Below are 8,311 nucleotides of genomic sequence, written 5' to 3'. Positions count from 1 at the left end.
TCTGTCTTTCTAAATGGGGCCATTTTAGATCTTCCTCATTTGATTTTTAGGAGGCTAGGATGCAACACCTTCACCGGAAATGGGATAGAGAAATGTCCTGGAACTCCTGTAAATTATTACCAGAGACTCTTCTTTGCCTAACCTGTAGCTAGCTGTTATGTAGCCTAGACAGAAATATGGCTAGTGTGTTTATTTGTACTTACTCAAAATATATTGTTCTTCAAAGTAATCAAAGTCACTGACCTACAGTGACTTTAAAGGTAGATGTACATTTGTTTTTATTTCCTCACCTTACAGAAAGTCTGAAGGTGAGAAGTGTACAAGAGTTGCCAGTGGGCACTTTATAAAACTCTTCCAAATGCCTTTAGTTAGAGTTGAGCTAAAATAATCTATTAAATAATCATAAAGTTTCGTGACCTGGTATCATGCAGAGAAACTATTTTCCAAGCTATTTTGTCCAATGTATGTGTGTTTGAGGTACGTGATAAGAATTGAATGCTAGATAATTATCTAATATATGGATAACCTAGGTGTACTGAAGAAAAATTTATGTAGGGAATTTTATTTTAATATGAATGTATAAAAATACAGACTGTAAATATTTAAAAGAATATATAAAATTATCAAGTTATTTATGTATGTCATTAAATCATTTATTTTTCTCCTTCACTCTGACAAGAGAAAAAAGAAATGTCTCTTCGTTGTAAAAATCTAAAGATAGGACACCTTTTTTAAAGAATGGGAATGAAAATAAGAGTGTCAGAGGACATCAAACTGATAATCCACTTAACTGGATTATTTCTTATATCTTGGTCCTATTTCATTGGATATAGTTGGTTGCTTTCTTTTCATAAAGGCAGTGCTTATTTTTTAATTTGTACATATATTTGAAGCATAAAGCTTTGTCACCATGTGGTATCCATAACACTTCTCCATAAAATATACAGTTCTTTTTCCGGTTGCAAAATACAAGGTAATGTTATAATACAAAGTTGTATGAAAAACATACTAACCATAGGCTATTTCGTATATAAATGATAATTTTTCTTGTGCTATTACAACTGCCTTTTCTTAATGTTTCCTTAGTTACTGAACAAAAAGTTTTGAAACCCAATTTATGATCCCCTTCATTAAGTTAGCATGTACAGAAAAGAGTAAGTGCAGTGGAGGGTTAAACAATACAGGATGCCACAGACCAGCAGATTCTGTGCTGGAGTTTGTTTGCTTCTTTGCTCTCATATATTAGGAGGGTCCTTAGGATCAATGTCTGTAGAAGAAGAGGAAAAAAGCCAACAGAGAGAGAAGTTGAGCTGCAGTGTGGACCTAGCTACAGTCTCTTCTAATTATACAGGAAAATTCTGGAAATGGAATATCCAAATTTGTCCTGGGTTGGGATGACATGTCCAGGAATTTCTACCCCTAAACAAAAAGGGGAATGCTCTTGGGCAAAGACATATTTCAAGTGAGATAAACTCTGAAGTGATTGAGAGGTGGAGGCTCTTTGCTGACAGCTTTGTTGTGCCAGCAAGTCCTTTGAAGGAGGATCCCAGCAGTGTATTTCAAAAGTAACTAAATGTATTTTTTGATCGAGTTGGACAGCACGTTCTTTTCTCCTGCTTTACACATATTTAAAAACTGAAAATTATTAAAGATGTTTATTTATAGTCTTAGCCCATTTTGTGCTGCTTCAACAAAATACCACAGACTAGATGATTTATAAAGAATGTATCAATAAATTTATTTCTCACAGTTCTGTGGGCTGAGAAGACCAAGGCCCAGGTGTTTCGTGAATGTCTTCCTGCTGTGTCCTCAGGAAGGCAGAAGGCAGAAGGGCAAGAACAAGCTACCCGAGCTGCTGCCTGACACCTATTTTATATGGGCCTTAATCCTGTTAACAAGAAACGAGCCCTCACGGCCTAGCTTAGCTACCCCACCAATACTATCACATTGGCAACACTGAGATCAACAAAGCATGGCAAAACCCCCTGACACCATCAACAGCTGGAAGAATGACAAATCCTGGGTCTAAACGGAGAAGGTGAGAAGGTTATGATTGAAAACAGAAGAGGTCCTGTCACCCTGAGTGGAGAATATTGCAAATTCTTCACAGCAACTTGAAAGGGAAGAAACTGTGGGAGGAGGTAAACTGATCTCTCTTTTCTGCTACCCCCATCTCGTTTCAGGGCCTCCAATTTACTGAACTCAACAGAGAACCAGAGGGCAAGGAGCCCAGTGATATTAACTTAAAATCATCTTCCTCAAGCTCAGCCTCTTGGCAAGTAGAACATGAACCTAGAAGAGCAGATGCAGTAGATCCAGCACACTTCTTGGTTTTACTGTGAAATTCAAAATTCAGAGTGGATACCAGAACACATAGTCTTTGTGTCCATAAGAAGTGCAGAGCACTTTAGTTTAATTAGATCCCATTTGTCAATTTTGTCTTTTGTTGCCATTGCTTTTGGTGTTTTAGACATGAAGTCCTTGCCCATGCCTATGTCCTGAATGGTAATGTCTAGGTTTTCTTCTAGGGTTTTTATGGTTTTAGGTCTAACATTTAAGTCTTTAATCCATCTTGAATTGATTTTTGTATAAGGTGTAAGGAAGGGATCCAGTTTCAGCTTTCTACATATGGCTAGCCAGTTTTCCCAGCACCATTAAATAGGGAATCCTTTCCCCATTGCTTGTTTTTCTCAGGTTTGTCAAAGATCAGATAGTTGTAGATATGCGGCATTATTTCTGAGGGCTCTGTTCTGTTCCATTGATCTATATCTCTGTTTTGGTACCAGTACCATGCTGTTTTGGTTACTGTAGCCTTGTAGTATAGTTTGAAGTCAGGTAGTGTGATGCCTCCAGCTTTGTTCTTTTGGCTTAGGATTGACTTGGCAATGTGGGCTCTTTTTTGGTTCCATATGAACTTTAAAGTAGTTTTTTCCAATTCTGTGAAGAAAGTCATTGGTAGCTTGATGGGGATGGCATTGAATCTGTAAATTACCTTGGGCAGTATGGCCATTTTCACGATATTGATTCTTCCTACCCATGAGCATGGAATGTTCTTCCATTTGTTTGTATCCTCTTTTATTTCCTTGAGCAGTGGTTTGTAGTTCTCCTTGAAGTGGTCCTTCACATCCCTTGTAAGTTGGATTCCTAGGTATTTTATTCTCTTTGAAGCAATTGTGAATGGGAGTTCACTCATGATTTGGCTCTCTGTTTGTCTGTTGTTGGTGTGTAAGAATGCTTGTGATTTTTGCACAGCAAAAGAAACTACCATCAGAGTGAACAGGCAACCTACAAAATGGGAGAAAATTTTCGCAACCTACTCATCTGACAAAGGGCTAATATCCAGAATCTACAATGAACTCAAACAAATTTACAAGAAAAAAACAAACAACCCCATCAAAAAGTGGGTGAAGGACATGAACAGACACTTCTCAAAAGAAGACATTTATGCAGACAAAAAACACATGAAAAAATGCTCATCATCACTGGCCATCAGAGAAATGCAAATCAAAACCACAATGAGATACCATCTCACACCAGTTAGAATGGCAATCATTAAAAAGTCAGGAAACAACAGGTGCTGGAGAGAATGTGGAGAAATAGGAACACTTTTACACTGTTGGTGGGACTGTAAACTAGTTCAACCATTGTGGAAGTCAGTGTGGCGATTCCTCAGGGATCTAGAACTGGAAATACCATTTGACCCAGCCATCCCATTACTGGGTATATACCCAAAGGACTATAAATCATGCTGCTATAAAGACACATGCACACGTATGTTTATTGCGGCATTATTCACAATAGCAAAGACTTGGAACCAACCCAAATGTCCAACAATGATAGACTGGATTAAGAAAATGTGGCACATATACACCATGGAATACTATGCAGCCATAAAAAATGATGAGTTCATGTCCTTTGTAGGGACATGGATGAAACTGGAAATCATCATTCTCAGTAAACTATCGCAAGAACAAAAAACCAAACACTGCATATTCTCACTTATAGGTGGAACTGAACAATGAGATCACATGGACACAGGAAGGGGAATATCACACTCTGGGGACTGTTGTGGGGTGGGGGGAGGGGGGAGGGATAGCATTGGGAGATATATCTAATGCTAGATGATGAGTTGGTGCAGCACACCAGCATGGCACATGTATACATATGTAACTAACCTGCACAATGTGCACATGTACCCTAAAACTTAAAGTATAATTAAAAAATAAATTTAAAAAAAATAAAAAAAAAGAAGTGCAGAGCATTGAATAATAGACTAAGTAGTCAAGAAATATATTATTCATTAATCTTTAATCATTTGCTAGATAGGATTTCTTGTTTTTATTTTCATACATTTTATGAAACTTGATAACCAGAGCATTTTCTCAAATATTCAAAGAATGTTCATAGCACCACAGGAAAAGATATTTCCAAAGATTCCCTCTGGCACAGCAGGAAAAAACATGCTTTTGAATATCCCTGTATTTTCTAACCCCATCCATCAGTTTTCTAACTAAATGTCAGTTTTTCCTTCAGAACATAGAATATAAAATAGACGATTTATTAAATGTATAAAAGAATAACTTTCTCAAGTCTCAGGTAATCAAATTAAATACATAGACAACAATAATGCAGCAACATTAAATCTCTATAAATTAAACATAGTCAAACTAAGAGAGTATACACAACAGCTGGCATTAGATTTAGCAATAAGTTTACATTCAAATAGTTATTTTAAATACAAAAGAAAAAGCCCTGCAACTTAACAGATTACTAATTACTTACTATTATTACTACTGTCTATCATTTCTTCACTTTCTATGTGTCAAAAACTATGCTAAACTATACATATAAGTATAATTATATACTATATAATAACTTTATATTTATTACACTTTGTTTGTTCCTCAGAACCATGTTTTATTTGAAATATCATTATTATGTCTATTGTAGAAGTAAGAAAACTGAAGCATTGGGAGGCTGAGTAAATTGATAATATTCACATATTTATTTATCATTATGGTTTAAAACATTCCGGCTGAACAAATGAAATTCACATTACATAAATGATACATAGATAACCAATAACTGGATAAAATTATATATGTTATATGCATATATAATATGCATATATATATACATATAAAACCAATAATTGTAAGCACGTTCATTCTCACTCACTGCCACAGAAACTCAAATTGTATTACCATAGACACTTTGTTTCTGTCATGAGACACCTAGTGTATTTTGCTAAGAACTTGGCAAAATAATTATTTGTATGAGTGAGTAGGGCAAGAACTTTTACATTGTCTGGGTGACTTTCTCAATCTCTTATAATTTACATCATATACTACGTTTTCTTAATGTGCCTTAATTTACTGAATTACCCTGCATCCTGCAGTTTTAAGAGGTTAATACTATCCTAGTATTTGATATTCAATTTGTTGTAAACTACATATTACACTCACTGAAGTAGAAAAATAAATAAACAAACAAATAAATACATTCTAGTCATTTGTATTTTGAGCTTTAAAATAATCGGTAACACCAATGGTGGCAAACATCTTACTGCCTATTTGGAAGGGCCAATTTTATATCTGAAGGACATCAGCATTATGGACCTTAGCAACTTATGGCTTTCCTATGAAAGACATTTCTATATATCACTTTTCTTTCGAATGTTTTATCTCAATTTGATAATTCAAACATTGTGTCTAATTCATATATCTAGTATCAGTTTCTTTATAAATTACTTTCAAGAGGTTTTTTTTTCCATATATGACTTGTGGTAGGCTTGAGTATGCAATAGGGTGCACATTAATTCATTCACCAACTTTACTTTTAGTATGGGACTTTTTTAGTCTAGAAGAGGGTGAAAAACTAGGCATGACATCTGCTGTTAGAGATTACATTCTTAACAGCAAACCTAGCAAATAAATATAAAGTATTAACTCTGATAATTGTTGTAAAGGTGTGGTGCTATGAGATCAGATAATACTGGGAATTAATTAACCTAGTAAGTGTGGCCAGTGAAGACTCCTCTTTTACTGGTGACTTTGCTGAGATCATTTTTCATTTTCTAAACTCAGTTTAACTTCTCCTCCTATAATATGGCCAGAATGGTGGGGATTTCAATTTGCTAGGGCTAAAAAGCCCTGACTTCTTGAATTTATTCTTCAGTGTACAACAACCCCCAACTCTTCCATGTAAGATTTTGCTACTGTCGCCACTCACTGGGACATAGGCAAGGGTTTTTGCTTCTATTCAGATCCTAAATCCTGTCATTCCCTATATTGATGGAAACTTTTCCAATCTTGAGGGAAGCTGTTTCACATTCTGATGATTTTTGTCACCCTTTTTTTAGTCTTCAAGACCTAGAATCACTTTCTTATTACAAAAAAAGTAAGTTTTTCCTAAATGCTTTGGTTTTTTCACCTAAAGACACCTAATTCTACCTTAAGGACCAGGGATGCGCCAGTTGCCATGCATAACACCAAGCTTTTCCTTTGAAATAAGTGGAGGAGCCACGTAAGAAGCTAAAACCAGTTTGACTCTTAATTCTTTTCACATTTTCCTTCTAATTATCTGAAGCAGTGCGAATGAAACATAAAGGGGCATTTCAATGAATAATCTTGCCAAAGACTCAGTCAATACTAATTCTAATCATATATTTCAATGCCTAGCATGTGTTAAAATGGAATGACAGCAATTGAACCAAACCTTGGCTACCATGATGAATAAAACACAAGATTCTCTGTGGAGATAGAGCTTACATATGAGTGGTAAAAATATTTTGATCCTTTTAGAAGCTGACTGAAAGCAGAAAACAGTTCCCCCTCACGTTGTTTATTAGGAATATGAAGTAGCATAATGGTTACCATACTTTTCAAGTATATTTTTTAAAAGTCAATGACTTGCCTGCAACAAAATTAGAAGTTAGCTTTTGTTTAAGTGATTTAAAATTTCATGTAATTAACTTCTAATTGACTTTTGCTAGTTTCCCTTTGTTATTCAAACTATTAATTGCCTGCCTCTCCGATTTAGTTGTTTCCAAATAGTCCTCTCTTTTAATGTTTTGTTTTTTAATTGGTTTCTTAATTCTCGTAAGATTTTAGGAGTGTTGGTTTTAGTTACATATATATTCATGAAGGAGCAGAGCAAGCTCGCTATGAAAACGTACTCGAATTTTAATGTTAAAAATCCAAATATTTCTGATCTATTTTAAACTTTTATTTTCTTTCAACCTCACATATCTCTGTTTTCATATGCATGTAAATTCCCTCCTCATTTTTCTTTTCCATTTTTTAAATTGATAAATTGTATTATTCACTACTTTACCTGGAAAGATATAAATTTATGAAATTCTTCTCATTCATTGCCTATACAATCCTTCCCTATATAGAACCAGAACAGCCAATCTGTTGAAAAGTGTAGTCAAACAAGGTCAGTGAGTATATCAAGGTCAGTGAGTATAATTCCTTTTAGGATGAGCATGGAATATCAAGTAATCAATCTGACTTTTATGTGAAGAAGGTCTGTGGTTTGAATTGACTGCATGTACCAAAGAACTAAAGATAGTTTGAAATTTATGAGGCAGTAAGCTACCTATAAGAGCCTAGATGAATCTAGACAACTCGAGCTCAAACATAGGTAGAGGTAAAGGTTATGGTGAACTAATAAAATGTTTTTGTGTATTAAACACACCATTTTTAAAGACAAATAATTTCTATTTTTACCATAATAAGTTTTTTTTTAATTTACAATAGCTTATTTGCTTGTCTATCTCCTATTAGACATGAACTCTCTAAGGACAGAAACTATATTTTAATTTTATCATCTTTTTAATACCAATATGTTACACATTACCTGTTACATTGTAGGTTTTCATTATATCTTGATAAATCAAGGGATACTGTGTCCAGAATTGGTGGGTTCTTGGTCTTGCTGACTTCAAGAATGAAGCAGCAGACCCTCGTGGTGAGGGTTACAGTTCTTAAAGTTGGTGTGTCCGGAGTTTGTTCCTTCTGTTGGGTTCGTGATCTCACTGACTCCAGGAGTGAAGCTGCAGACCTTTGTGGTGAGTGTTACGATTCTTAAAGGTGGTGAGTCTGGAGTTGTTTCTTCCTCCCTTCTGGATGTTCCTCCCTTCCAGATGTTCCAACCTCCCAGTGGGTTTGTAGTCTACCTGGCCTCAGGAGTGAAGCTACAGACCTTAGCGGTGAGTGTTACAGCTACAAAGGTGGCATAGACCCAAAGAGTGAGCAGCAACAAGATTTACTGGGAAGAGGGAAAGAACAAAGTTACCACAGCATTA

The sequence above is a fragment of the Pan paniscus genome, chromosome 14 (genome assembly GCF_029289425.2).
Source record: "Pan paniscus chromosome 14, NHGRI_mPanPan1-v2.0_pri, whole genome shotgun sequence".
In the NCBI taxonomy this organism is placed as follows: domain Eukaryota; kingdom Metazoa; phylum Chordata; class Mammalia; order Primates; family Hominidae; genus Pan; species Pan paniscus.
The sequence above is the reverse complement of the archived record's forward strand: the minus strand, read 5'-3'. Positions refer to the sequence as shown.